General features: G+C 38.5%; 1 protein-coding gene across 1 annotated transcript in view; it reads left to right on the top strand.

Moving 5' to 3' along the window:
• Positions 1–13,140: 13,140 nt before the first annotated feature.
• LOC139711584 (probable vesicular acetylcholine transporter-B) overlaps positions 13,141–14,931 on the top strand; it is a 66,594-nt gene continuing 64,803 nt past the window's right edge. Inside the window, exon 1 of the mRNA XM_071623465.1 lies at positions 13,141–13,519. The gene's annotated coding sequence lies outside the window, so the exon portion shown is untranslated. The remainder of the gene's footprint in view (positions 13,520–14,931) is intronic.

Here is a 14,931-nt window from a genome sequence, read left to right as displayed (position 1 = left end):
CTGAGGGGTAGTTGGATTGAAGTGGTTCAGTCACGCCGATCCTAAGTAACGCCCGCCACGCAGTCAACCACCTGGTAGCAATCGATTTGGCCGGTCTTCGGTTGCGACAACCTCATCCATCGGAGCGGCCGCCAAAAAGGTCTTATGTCGCTCTCTCTCCAGTGTTTTGTCAGCTAGGGTAATTGCGAGTTTCAGTCGTCATAGAGCTGTGGTGGGTTAGTGGAGGTGTGTGTGAGAAAACGAATACGGGAGGAACAATTAGCGTGGTAAAAGAATGAAGGGAGAGGGAGGTGGGTAGCCAGAATGGTGCACGCTTAGACAAGTAGACAGCTAAAATGACTATAAAAAAAAATCCCTTCTCACCTCAGTGCACTTAAAGTTCCTATTGTACGCATGACAGTATCCTGAAAATTTCATTTGGTCGACGTTTTTCGTTTTCATTTCGGAAGAAGGAGCTACTTTTTTATCTGTTCCAACTTTCAACCCTAAGGCATTGTCAACATTTAAACATCCGATGTGCCTGGGATTCAAAAGCGTCACCTCTGCTTATTTGTCGTAGTTAATTGTGAAGGTGTAAGACCTTGTTTGTACAATTAATTCTCTGCAGATCTGGGCAGATCAAATGTAAGGTTAAAAAACTTTATATTTGCAAAAGCATATGGCAAATGCTACAATTTTCTACATAGGTGCCAAGAAGCATTGGAAAAAAACTAATGCTGGTTTACACATGTCTTTTGATGTTTGACTACTACGACAAGTTGACATGGAGAAGCCTAATTTAGTTCATTGGAGTACTGGTAATCGTGTAAGCCAGGAATGAATTGTTTCCTTAAATTTCAGGTGTGAGCGATTACATCTAAATCTTCTCAATCTTTTTCAGACTATAATGAAACCTGAGCGAATGAATGTAGTTTGGTTTTTGAAACTAATGTCAATTGATGATTAAATATTAAGGATGTTTATTACCTATTCATGTCATCAGCGTAACTAGATTTCATTCAAACACGGCAGCCGTTCTATCTCGCATTGGTGTTGAACTGAGCTCTTTCAATGCGGGAATTTATCATCGAGGTTTTGTAGTAAATGTCACCCCATAGCCGACAACTGTTTATATACGAAGGATCACTACGTCACCGACAACCTTTACTGACTGAAATCACGGGACGTTCCAGTTCGAGTGGGTTTTGCATCATTTTCAACATCAACTTAAAATGTTCCTTTCTTTCTCGCTCCTGATCTCTGGGAAGATGTAATAACCTTACTGCGAAAGTATTCTAATTAGCGCTATTATAGACACAAACAAAATGCCTAATATCATAACAATAAGTAATTGTTTACGAAGTATAATCATCTAGAAGATCTCATCACTGTCAACATTCCATACACACTTTCTCTCATTTTTTTTGTCACTCTTACCTAAATATATATATCATCTATACACATTTCTGTCCTTTCTTTGCAGAATAGTCTGACAAGAGATTAACATCTAGTTCCTTCTTTATAATTGTGTTCTCTGTCTTTTTTTAACTGATCTTGTGTAAGCCTATTTCCATTGTCCTTCATTTATTCTATTTTTCAAAATATTTTTCCTGCAGAAACGGGTGCAAAAACCACAATGATTCTGAGCCTTATTGGTATGAACGAAATTATATTTTGGCTCAAATTTATCATGTTTCAGATTGAAATAAGCTAACTCACTTGAACTGATCCCCCAAATCTTTAATGTATAGATTTCCATTGTCTAGTACTTTCAATGTTCCAGTGAGTGTAACTCCGTTTTTTCTTCTTGATGCCTGACGTAAATAATTCTTTCAAGAAAACAAAAATCAAAAGATCCCCAAAATTGGTGTGCTGTGAGAAGATGCCTTGAATTGCTTCAGCGAATAGTAAATGACTAGGAAACCGAATGATTTTTTTTTTTGAACCTCAGGGGTATAACCTTTCACGTATTAGCGTAAGTGCCCTGAGTTGACCACATGGGCACTGGGTGGCGGAAAGCTAGCAGCTCCACAATGGCTCTGGTAGCAGGTGTACGATCCACTCAACAGAATACTTCAGTTCTTTTTTCCTTCAGGAAGTCGTATGCAGATCTTTCGAATTATTGTGTTGCAGGCCTGCACTATGTGAGTTAAAGCCCTTGTTGCTAGAAAGGGAAGTAGTCTCCTTGTCCGGGAAAGCAGTGGCATTAAATGTCATCACCTTTAGAGGAAGAAACGGGTAGAATCAAAGACACATTTTGAGGCATATTCTGAGTTGACTCTACTCTCGATACTATGATATTGGAGGATTGGCGAAGCGTGTAAGGGTTGTCAAACAAATGACAAGATCAAAGACCTTGGAGAAGTCATGTGCTATGGCATGCACAAACAAAAACTTTCGACAGGATATCTTGTGCGAGAGCCGCGCGTTTATCGAATTGCAAGCTGTTTAACGAGCACGTCGTCCCATCTCACACCTTCTAATATCAGGACCACCATTTTGCGACTTTGTCCAAACAAATCTCAGCAGCTTAGGTTTCATGCCTGTCGCGTCCTGCCCTGCCTGGCCGAGTTAAGTGGCTTTTGCCGTCGGCTTCGGTTACACGTGAGCTTTCAAATTTAACCTTGTCGAAGCTGGAGGGGACCTATCGTCTTCAGTTTTCCCCCTTAGTCTTTGTCTTCAGGTGAAGATGGTAAACTCAGGGGAGCTCAATGTGGAGACATGCACTAATTGATCAGAATCGAGCAATGTTAATTACTCAAAATGACATAAAATGCGTAATAAATCACATTCTAACTATAAAGTCATGCCTTGTCCGAATTTCCATACACCTTTGACAGCCCCACTAGGCTCTGTATAGGGAAGGCTCGACATTAGCGGTTGCCCGTTGGCCCGTTGGCCCGTTGGCCCGTTGGCCCGTTGGCCCGTTGGCCCGTTGGCCCGGGGTCACCAAGAAATGCGATGTTTTGGTCCGACATATAGGACCACCCAAAATTTTGAGTGTGTATATCATTTTCATGTGTTTTTCTCATACAGAAAAAAAAAATTGTCTCGCAGCTCAGTGCTTGATATAACTGTAAGCCTTTCATTTTTTTTTTATAGCTGCCACCACCAGGGTTGCAAGATTGAAGAGAGAGACTTCATGGCCTAGCTCACTCAATATTCTGGCCAAACTATTCTTTCTCTCAGCCAAATTTTAGTAACTGCAAATATATATATATATATATATATATATATATATATATATATATATATATATATATATATATATATATATGTATATATATGTATATATATATATATTCAATCATGATATAGCTTTTGCAGGCCAATTTCGTGAAATTGTCGTTCATTTTTATCTTTTGTGCATTCACATTTGCAAGTTTGAAGCGGTGCAGTGAGTTTGGATAAACGATTTCATGTCTAATGTTTTCAAATTCTTTTTTAGGCACCCAAATCAGGGGTCGCAACTACAAACTACAACTACTAATTTGAATGCTTCTGTTATGAACTTTTTTGCCCATATGCCCATTTGAATATATTGGGAAAGAACTGGCGACAGGTCGAGACGAAGTTGAATAACTATTGCCGAAGATGTATGCGCATTCAGTGAATTAGAATGCGCAAAATCGAAATCGGTTCCCAAATTAGTCAATTTGAGGGAAGAAAACGATTTTGAATGACTGTATTGAAATTGAATGGTAAAGCAATGAAATCGGCCAGAAAAGCATATACTATAAATAGGTATACCCCTATATAAAAAATGATAATATAATGAATATGTAGTGTCATGAAAATTATGTTTATGCCTTCAATATTGAATTTGTTAGATTTTGCACTGTTGTAAACTGTATCAACACTATCTAACATTGAAGCCTTTATCACACTTGTCAATGTTCACTTAATTATCATAACTTAAAAATCGTTTTTATGTTTTGTGAAAGTAATCCAGTTACATATATTTTCACTTTATTATACCTTCACATTCTCACATGATTATTATGGTATTGTATAATTGTAATCTTTCATTGTTCGGCCTCCAAAAAAAATAAAATTTTATGATTTTGGTTGCCCAAATACCTCACATCAACAGAAGATAGTGTCCAGCCTAGCTGTTGTAGGAAAGGGGTTAGCCTGTTACGTAACACTGACTTCATTCAAAGCAGGATGACTGCCATATAAGGTAGTGAGTGGTAAACGTTGATTACGGCAACATCCGGAATTTTCATGTATCATAATTGTAAGGTTCAAGTCAATTTTATGTGGGTTAAGGACAATAACAATTGGAAAAAAACGAACTTTACAAAAAAAGAGTTCACTCTCTACTGTTTTACAGCACAAATTTACTACCAACATTCTCTGTCTCTCTATCGTCTATAATTCTTTATGTATTTCCTCCTTGGAAAAGAGAGTTTTGAGCGTCTCATAGGTGCAATTAATGGCATTAGGCACGTGTTCTTCACAGTGTGGCAAAATGTCTAAAGCCGACAGGTGTACGAAGGGGTGATGTCCCCGAGATGCACTTTATATTGACACGGTGTCAACAGGTGCTGCCTACTGCCAAGTATCCAAGTCTGATACGTGTGCCGAGGACACAGTTGGAAAGGGCGCGAAATTCCCATTCCGAATCTGAGACTCCTCCGTTCACAGCTGTTTAATTAACCCCGTGAATTGACACGCAAAGACGCCAATGCTGCAAAATGTATATCTCTTTTGCACCGATTACGTCGCCTACACTCACATAGTTGTTTTCAAACGTGATATCCATTAGATTTCCTTTAAGTAGATCACCTTGATTTGCTCATCCCATTTCCCTAATACACCAGCAAATTTTGTTGCTCTTACCTGAAATTCATTTTACTGGTAAATAAATTTCACGGAATCAGTTTCAGAATAAGTGTTTCACTCATGCGAGTTGCGAATGAAAGAGAAAGAATGAAAAAAAAAATCACGTCATCTAAGCAAGACATCCTATATATTACACAAGCAGATAGGTAGACCATGGAACCTCCATCCCCCCCCCCCCCCACACACACACACAGAAACTGAAAGAGAAATAGGGATCAGTGATTGGCTGTGGGCATTTTAGTAGCCATGCAATGCTCTGCGTCTCTTTATATCTGAGGGCAAACACAAGCCTCTGAAGCTCAACATTAGTTATCTTGATTTATTCTGCATTTCTTTGTATGGATTACCTCAGGTAGCTACCTACTGAGAGACGTGGCCAAATTCCAATCGGAATTGCACAATTCAGAAGAGTGTTACATATTTTCGTCTACAAAATTCATTATTTCACATGGCGCAGGCGAAAATAGCTACACATTTGGGAACATAGTGAACATCTACACAAGTCATCTTTACTGTAACTCAAGCATCACGGATGAATTTTGACTGTGATATGAGTTATAGATTTCTAATTTGAACCATCAAATGATTTACTTTCATCACAATCATAACCCTTTTTCTCTAGCGAAAAACCATGCACAATCTATTACGAGCAGGTACATTACCATCACAAGATTAGTAACAATAAGGAAATACATCGTATCAAATTAATATGTCATGATTATATTCACGCAAGGTAGTGAAATGATAACCAGAGGTCATTTCATTTTGAAAAAAATTTTATTTGAAAATAGCATGTGTCATGAGAAGACTTCCTTTAAGTTCCGCGTGACGTTTTGTTAATAAAATCTTTTCCCCCTTCGACTCGAGAGCGGTCCGGAGTGATAGCTTGACATTTCAACGACATGGCGAAGAAACAATCAATCGAATGGAGAGCCGCAAGTCAGTTTAAGATGGCCACGTTCGGATGTGAATGTATTCGTATTGGACGGAGATGAGGAGATGTGTGTGATGGTGTGAGTGTGTGTGTGTGTGTGTGTGTGTGTGTGTGTGTGTGTGTGTGTGTGTGTGTGTGCGCGCGCGCGTGTGTGTGTATGTGTGTGTGTGTGTGCGTGTATGTGTGTTCGTGTGCTTCTTCCATGGAAGGCGGAGGTAAGTTGATTGGGAGGGGTGCGAATAAAAAGAGTCAGGGACAATCAGTTAGTAGACAAAGACTTGTGCATCTTCTTTATAACATTAACAGAACGTGAGATTTGAAGGTGAAGGGCAGAGCTAATCTAACATCGCTCTGAGCTGTGTGATCTCTCGGAAGACGAACCAGTGTGACTGTTGTCACTGTCAATCCCACAATGAAAACAAGAGAGATTAAAATCAAACACCAAAACAAGAAATATGTGAATATCAGGAAGGAAAATAAATCCACATTGGCTGAAGAAAGCGAACAGGCTGTTAATAGTAAAATTTTTCATTTGAATGTTCTATTATGAATTACCTGCGGTATTGAATTTAACATTCAATCTGACACTAAAGCTAGGGTTTGTGGTACGTTCCAGTCAGCTGAAGTTATGAATTGTGTAGTAGTAAAATCTCCACAATGCATATGAATGCCTTTAGAGTCTTAATACCTTGTTGGTAATGACGTAGCACATGAACTCCCGTTTCATACTGCGATGATCTATGAGGCGTACTAGGACGTAAGGGGTTGGAAAAGACGTATTATTCCCTTCCGTTACTCAGTAGTGACAGGAAAAAAGACATTGGCGAGTAAACCGAGCACACTCAACAGCAAAAACAACAACTTTAGGTTGACATGTACAGTCGTCTTTCATTAGATCACCTCCTCATTTCGCCTGACGTGAAGGAGAAGTTATCAATCAGGCAGAGTGGAACGATAGAAGTCAGTGAATGGAATTTATCATCATATTCTGCAGAATCTGCAAATTTCTTTCGTGTGTTTCCTATTGGACGTGAAAAGATAAGAGACGGTTGACGAGAATGTGCGATACATCAGAGCTACAAAGAGACATGTTTGATTTACTGTGCTTCGACTGGTGTGACACTGTAGTCACTATCATAGCATGTGATATCGTTCGCATGCCAGTGTATTTGTCTGATAATTATCCTTTATTTCTATAACGACCTAACTATCTATCTGTCTATCTATTCAAGAATCTGGGTTTTTTGTCTCTCAATGTACATAATGAAGCGTTTATATCAAAGGGAAGCTACACTTTGCGTATAAGTTACATTAGTAAAAAAAAAGTAAATTCAAACAGAGCAGTAAATGTTGCACTAATTTTTGACTACATAGGCAAGAACTCTGTAGAATTTAAAGTTCTCTGGGAAAAAGGATATCCTTCTCATATTCAAGTTAGATAAGTCGATGGTGCCATTGCTTTACTCCGTGTAGTTTGTTTACTCAATATTGCATTTTAGGAGGAATGAATGACTGAACTACGAGCTCCTTCCCTTTCAAGTTTATGAATGGTTGTTCACTACAACCCGAGAATAATTCCTTTTTGATTCTATGCCAAAGACGGAGATGTCATGCATATTTTGAGTGGAGTGCATTAGGAGACTTATGATAACATCATAACCTCATGGTTTGGAATTCCATGTTGTTGATTTTTGGGTTTTTTTATGTTATGTCAAGCTTGTTTGCTCAAGTAAAATTTCCATTAGAATGTACTTTGTGTACTGATATACGCGAGAAAATGTTACCTGCTCAGCATGGACCCTTCGCACAATACAGCTGGTCAGTTTATACGTAGAAGCCTACGTTGTATAATGCAAATACATTCCAATGAGCGCAAAAGCAGGAAAGAACTGAGTGAGAAAAAACCCCCAAAGGAACTAACCACTGGAAGCCTATTTCTGATAGTTGTATGGATAGAGATGTTATATTTTGATCGTTTCCGGCTTTAATATTAATGTCTTTGTATCACAGTAATAGCGGAAGATCACCTGAAATAATTCTAAAGCAGGTTGTTTGACCAGTAAAAGGTAAAAATTAGTATTTTATTATTGATTTAGGATGAATTATTCTTTCTCGTCTATCAGTGATCAGAAGAGTAATGCTAGAGCGAGGTGTGTTTCAGTGTCCCTGTAAATACCTACATAGCAAAGTTTAGAACTGTGTCCCTGTGTAGACACGACATCGTTTGACAAGGTATTTTTTCCCGCGGGAATTACTTTTAAAATCCTTTGCTGTCGAGTTAAGGAAGACAAGACTGAATGGAGTGGACTGGATCTCCAGCTTCAGACAAGGCTGTGTCACTCGTAATCCCATTCACTGTAGAAAGGTGTGCCTCGTTCCTATAGCCACATTGCCGTAAAAGGTATACATTTTCTCCCTGGCCTGTAATAGCCTTCTTTTGGGAATTAGGCCTGAGTCTTCACAGTAAGTGGAATGCTCCTCCATAACCTTCAGGTCAGCCTTCTGCTGATAGATCGCAGGTCATTTTCAAAGTTACTTCATCTAACACCATCTAAATCTAACTTGAAATTACAAATGTACCAAGGGAGGGAAAATGAACAGAGCAAAATTCTTCCACACACTAATCAGCATTTGATTGCAGCTTCTCATCAACATTACTCAGGTATGATGTCTCAAAATAGACATCTGCGACTTTATGATCTCGCTAATACATTTGCATGTCATCTTGTACTGAGGGATAGATGGTGATGCACTTGAACACTCTGGAGTGATATATGTAATGTATTACTAATAACTGGTTGTGGATCAAATGTAATATATCACAACGAAACTAATGGTTTGTTTAATCCCACACCACATTGTGCTCTGCTTTAGTCAATCCAGAGACTCGGGTAAATTTCCCCACCGGTATTCTTTGTTCATAACCTTATTTGTTCCAACCACCACAAGCAAGCTTTAGATCTGAACACTAAGATGACGCAGCCTGCCAGGTTGGACAATGGAAAAGCTGTCTCACGCATGTGCAGAACACTCTTTTATTTATTTATTTGTTTATTTATTTATGTATTTATTTATGTATGTATTTATCTATTTATTTATTTATTTATTTATTTATTCATTCATTTATTTATCTATCTATCTATTTATCTATCTATCTATCTATTTATTTATTTATGGTTTGGTCTAATTAACGTTGTCTTACCGTTCACGTCGCAGGTCTAAAGCTCGCTATTGTCTTTCACTACTGCAGTAGATTAGAAGCCGACATGTTTGTTTAGAAACTATAATGAAAACGTGAGAAAAGGCTTAGCTTTCTATAACACTTGCTGACATGATTACGATGTTGCGTCTTTAGTGTACAAACCAGCAAGTGTCTTTTCAAATGATTCCTTGTTTGAATACTTTCCAATGTCAACAAAGAAATTCTGCTAATAACATAATGATTTATTTTGTATAGACGGGTCGAGTGCAACGTGGGTAAATGGGATGATGAGCCAAACATCTCGTCAAACGCATCCACCGTTATATTCACATCACTTTCATTTCACACACGATATACAGATATTGGATGTTTTCCTTCATTCTCCTTCAGAAGTGGGGATAGAACTGTTGCTAAGACGGTGAGATGACAACATGAAATGAGCTGTTAATGAACAGAGCTGTTAATTTTCTTTCTCTATAATCATGTCGTTATAGCGTGCGCGTTATATTGAATACTCTCTCTCCCTCTCCATCTCTCTCTCTCTCTCTCTCCGTTTCTCTTTTTTCCTGCCTTCACTCTTTCTGTTTTTCTCATCCCAGAACATTTTCTTGCCATCCCTAATCTGTTTAAGGTTTTCAGGGAAGATGTCTCATGTAGAGAGTCGATAAAGAGAGAGAGGAAGTGAGTAGAGCTGGCGCACGAAAAGAGAGTGATACATGGCAAGCCATCTGCGTTCTCCTAGTCTGGTCTATACCTGGCCATAAAATGCCGATCGGCAGATGTTTCACGGCATGCATTTCACCAGGATGTGTTTAATAGCTACAGGTAAAAAGAGCTGGTATGAAGGAAAAAAGGAAGGAAGGAAGAGCATGTATCTTAGCGATGACTGTCTCTCTTCCTACCAGAATATGATCTCAGTTTGTCCGACAAACCAGTTTGACAAGTGCGGTATTCGCCTTTCTCCGTCTTTCTCAAGTTTACACAAATTTTCTTGTGAAATATCACACAAAGTCAATACATGAAATACCTGCGGCTGCAACTTTGCTCAAAGATAGTGGCCATATGCAGGGGATCTCAAGCAATATGGTGAAATACAGAGCAGTGTTCACCCTATTGATCAGGTGTTCTACTCATGTCAGTAGTGATGTATATAACCATTGTTCTATGAGAACTGGTCGTGTTCGGCCTAGAGTGTTTTGCAACCATCGTCTCCAAAGAACTGTTCAACAATCTATTGTTCTTTGATAAACACCTCTCTCAAGCTGAAACTTCCAAATGCTATACTTATCGGGTTCTATGTGTGACGTGTAATTTTTAGTAAAACTGCAAGATAAAGCAAATAATGTAATCAATATTAAAGTTTTACACCTGCCTCAAAGCTGAAAACAGAAGTTCTTTTAATATGTCAAACTTATCAAAATTCATATAGTTTTACAGATTCTTGTCAAGATTGATCTTTAAGCGCTCCCCACTTTTTTTGTTTGTTGTCAGAGCAACGAAGTCCAATGACTCCCAATCTCAGATATGCTGAGATGTGCAAAGATAGGCAATGAGTCTTACCTGCAAGGACGTTTGACACCAACAGTAAGTTTATCAGGTGTAATCTAATTTGAATTTGAAGTACGAATCACCTTATGTATGTATAATATTCAGAGAGAGAGAGAGGGAGTGTGTGTGTGTGTGTGTGTGTGTGTGTGTGTGTGTGTGTGTGTCTGTGTGTGTGTGTGAAGGAGGGAGAGAGAGAGGGTGCGCGAGGGGGTGGGGGGAGGAGAAAGACAAGGAAAGAATCCTTTTTGTACGTGATATTTCATGTTTTTGGCTGAAAGTCTGATGAGATTGAATACGGTATCAATATCAGACTTGTCAGGGTGGGGATGGTACGGAATGCGCAGATGGTTGGTTTAATGCCAGGTTAATGACACTAGCATAGTGCACTACACTATACGATGGTCGTAAGGGAGGCGCCCATTGACTACTCTATCATACCATATTCCAGTACATGTAGCATTTTTACGTTACATTTTTTTCCTTCTCACGAATTGATGAAACACTTTTAATGACCCCCCCCCCCCAAAAAAAAAGAGAAGAAGATAGGAATGCATTCGACTACCAAGTAACGCGAAATTGTAACATAAAATTGTCTGACCTCATCAAAGATGGAATGCATGAAGACTTTGCATACATTCTTTGACCGGTAGTGGCTCATTGTCGCTTGCTAATATAACTTACAAGGCACATGAAACCCAGATATACATATGCAAATTTTGTCAAAAGTTATGGGTTCGTAAAGTTTTGGTACCATCATCGCTGGATAAGGAGACTACAAGTATTCGTGATGTCCCAGCAAGACAAAGACATCAAGAAAAGATAAGGAGAATTCAACAAAATGTCATCGTTTTTAATGAGAAATACACATTCTTCCAACATGCTACTGACCTAAGTAATGTTGAGGCAAATATTTGGTACACATATCTTTTGAAAGAGTTAAAGAATACAGATTCACTTCTCCATTAAAACTGTTAACATGAGAACCAGCTGATAAGAGACTTAACATGAGTGTCAACTACAAACTCTTTGAGGTTTACAGATTTCAAATTCTGTGTAAAAATGTTTTCTGTATACATCGGTTAGGGATGTTCAATTCACACATTATTGCTGAATGATCAGATAAACCTTCCACAACACCAGTACTGTAAAGTTGTAGAGTGTTATCTTTATGAGTTACAAGCAGATCTAATACATGTCCTCGGTTATTGGTTGGCTTATTAATGTGTTTAATCATGTTAAAGGCTGATGATAATTCAGAGAATAATCTCGAATTTGAAGTTGATGGGCCCATGGGTATTTTGAAATCCCCTGCAATCAGCAAGTCAGAGGAGCATAGAAGCTGTCCATCGAGAACATTGAAGAACTCGTCCAAGAAAGTCGGATACTGTACTGGACTAGTCGATTATCTACATTAATCAGACGCAACGTTTTCTGCTTGTAATTCATGGTGATCTGGATCATTTCAAGTGATGTTTCATTCGAGGAGTCTAGAATTCTGAAATCTAATTGATTTTTAAACAGCACAGCTACTTGTTGTTATCATCATTATTATCGGTATCAGTATCACATTCTTCTCTTGTTCGGATGCGCATTAAGTTTAAACTAACTCACTTTAAACCAGCCCATCTCTTTACAAACCTCTTTTTCTGAAGGTCTGTACACTCGCTATCATATCTCGGATAAGATTTATCATGACTTTTAAACAAGGCTTCATTTTGTGTGTGCCGTGATTGAGCTATTTATTCTTTTCAACGTATAACCCACTATCTAAAGACTGAAATTGTTTGCGACCATTTTTACTGCAACACCAGTGAGTAATGTTGGCTTCTTTCCTTTTAGTCTCATCTACAAACCTATATTTCATGAAAGTTGACAATACCAAGTTATTGCCAACGAGTTATGAAGGACCGCGATGATGGCAAAAGCATATACCACTTAATTCTTGAAAATTGATCAAAGCTATGAGCGAATTAAAAGAAAAACAAAAGAAACAAACGTGTAAACCAAGAGTGCTCTCGATTTCATCTGCTTCATCTCTCTCTCCCCTCTCCCTCTTGTTTCTCCATCTATCTATCTCTATGTATGTATCTATCTATCTATCTCTATCTATATGTCTATCTATGTATCTGTCTATCTATCTATCTGCCTGTCTATCTACCTATCTCTCTCTCTCTATCTCTATCTATCTATATCTATCTATCTACTAGCATATATATATATATATATATATATATATATATATACATACATATACATACATACATGTATATATACCGCAATTTCTTTCTTCCTCTCAATTTTTTCTCTAATATTGTCTCTCCAGCATTGTTTCAATCTTCTGACGTATTTTGCCCCGACGTCTCGCGCATATTTAATTACGCAAGGGTTAATATTCACGAAATGGAAAAAGCACGATACCTTTACTCATACCATTGCCTCGTTATTGATATATTGCGCCTGACTCTTCTGACCAATCAGGAGTGGCTAAATCCACTTGCTGACAGGTGCCGGCGACTGCGCATGCTCATCACTCGTCCTCACGCCAGTTCTCTCACTCCTCATGTGTGATAATCGCTCCACGGCGAACCAGGTGGCTCCCAAATGCACAAGTCTCTTTCTTGCTCTTCTCGCAGATGATTTCATGCAGAGCACTTTTTTACCATCCCTTCTAGAGAGAGCTCACAAAAGATTACGATCCCATGATCTCAGTTTGGTGTCCAGTGCAGGTCTTCCGAGTTGTTTCGTCTTTTCTTCCTTCTTTCGATGTCCGTTAATTGATTAGCTCCTACATTGTGCACATCCGAACCCGTTTGGGAGCGACATATTTCTGGAACCTGCACATGAAAAACTTTTCCCTACCTGCCTCCGTTTGCCTGTCATCAAACATTCTACCACTGTGGCTGCATTTCATATCCAGGATTTCTCGGGCTATGTCATCATAAGTTTTGGTATTCTTACCTCGGCAAACAACTGACAATCGAACCATATCTTGGAATTTCTTTCGAAAGGTAGGACTGACAAGTATCATTTTTGCCTTGTCTATAGTTGTTTGAATTATTTCTAGTGATATGTGTATATAACAACATTGTAACCAATTTTTACTTGATTTTAAATAGTTAAATAGTTTTTTTGTTTTCGGTTAGTTGCTACTTCTCGTCCTCAACGATTTGCATTGCTTTCTCAGTGTGTCCATAAACAAAGCTTAGTACTCACACGTGTTGAAAACAAGATAATGTTGTGAATAAATGGAAATGTTCATTTTATTTGTCGCATCTCTTCTTGCCTGCCCCTATTTTTTTTAAACCTACAACTTTCTGTTGACTTGTCTTTCAAAAATGCTGACATAATTTTCCTGTATAGAAGGAAAGCAGAGCACTGTTCCTTCAAGCCTCGTTGAGGTTATTCTGGCCTGGTTTTCGCCTCACAAACGAACACCCAATCAAGACTTTATGATCCGTGTTATCAAAAATTAGACAGTGATGGAACTATGTCTCGTTTGCAAGGAAAAGTAGCATACCGACAGTCGTCATTTCTTAGCATCTAGCAAGGAGCACACGCCAGTAACCCAAAGCTTAACACTTTACCCCTAGGCCTAGTACGTGGCAAGGTGTCACGTTTATTGCCATAATATCGTCTGAAGCCTGTATGGACACGGATGGATAATGTTTGCAAGGCGACGTAGACCTGATTTGTCACTGAAATCGTGTGATTTTATACCAGTGTTAGTAACCCCTTGTGAGTGCCTGTGTGTCTTTTGCATTTAAATTGTCTCTCTTCCTCTGAGTATCTGCGTACATGAATAACTGTATCGTGTTTCATCCTACGGAACTCGACAGACGTGATGTGCTGCACAGCGACCTTACATCCATCTTAAATTTCGAACTAAAATAAAGATAATACACAAAGGAAATATACAGCATGAATGTAAACAAGCAAACGCCGTATCAATCCACATTTTGTAATTACGCTAATTGATGTCATGCCGCTTGAGATTTGACCACTTTCGTCGTCCAAACTAAATTGCCCATTGAAATGTTTAGCGAGTATCTTAATTTGCTCTCAGTTTTGCTGCATGCTGTGACTACACTATACACAGCAAGGACATATCGAGAGAATAATTGAATAACCACTCTCTCCATCACAAGAAGCATGGTATAGTCATAGTAGCTGTGGATTAATTAGCAGCCCCAGACATCGTATAATTGAAAGAGGATACTACAATTAGAAGGACACAATACAATAGACTCATATATTTTTTGAGCTGAAAAAATAGCGACATTTTTAAGATAACAGAAATTTATCTTAAATGGGTATTTGATGACATACACACAAAGACACATTAAAAACACGAAAGCAAAAAAATATATATACACACGTATACAGACATAAACATTATATAATACATGCACAAGCACACATC

The sequence above is a fragment of the Diadema antillarum genome, unplaced genomic scaffold (assembly GCF_040938485.1).
Source record: "Diadema antillarum isolate AM-2024a unplaced genomic scaffold, OU_Dant_1.0 seq00001671_RagTag, whole genome shotgun sequence".
In the NCBI taxonomy this organism is placed as follows: Eukaryota; Metazoa; Echinodermata; class Echinoidea; order Diadematoida; family Diadematidae; genus Diadema; species Diadema antillarum.
The sequence above is the reverse complement of the archived record's forward strand: the minus strand, read 5'-3'. Positions and strand labels throughout refer to the sequence as shown.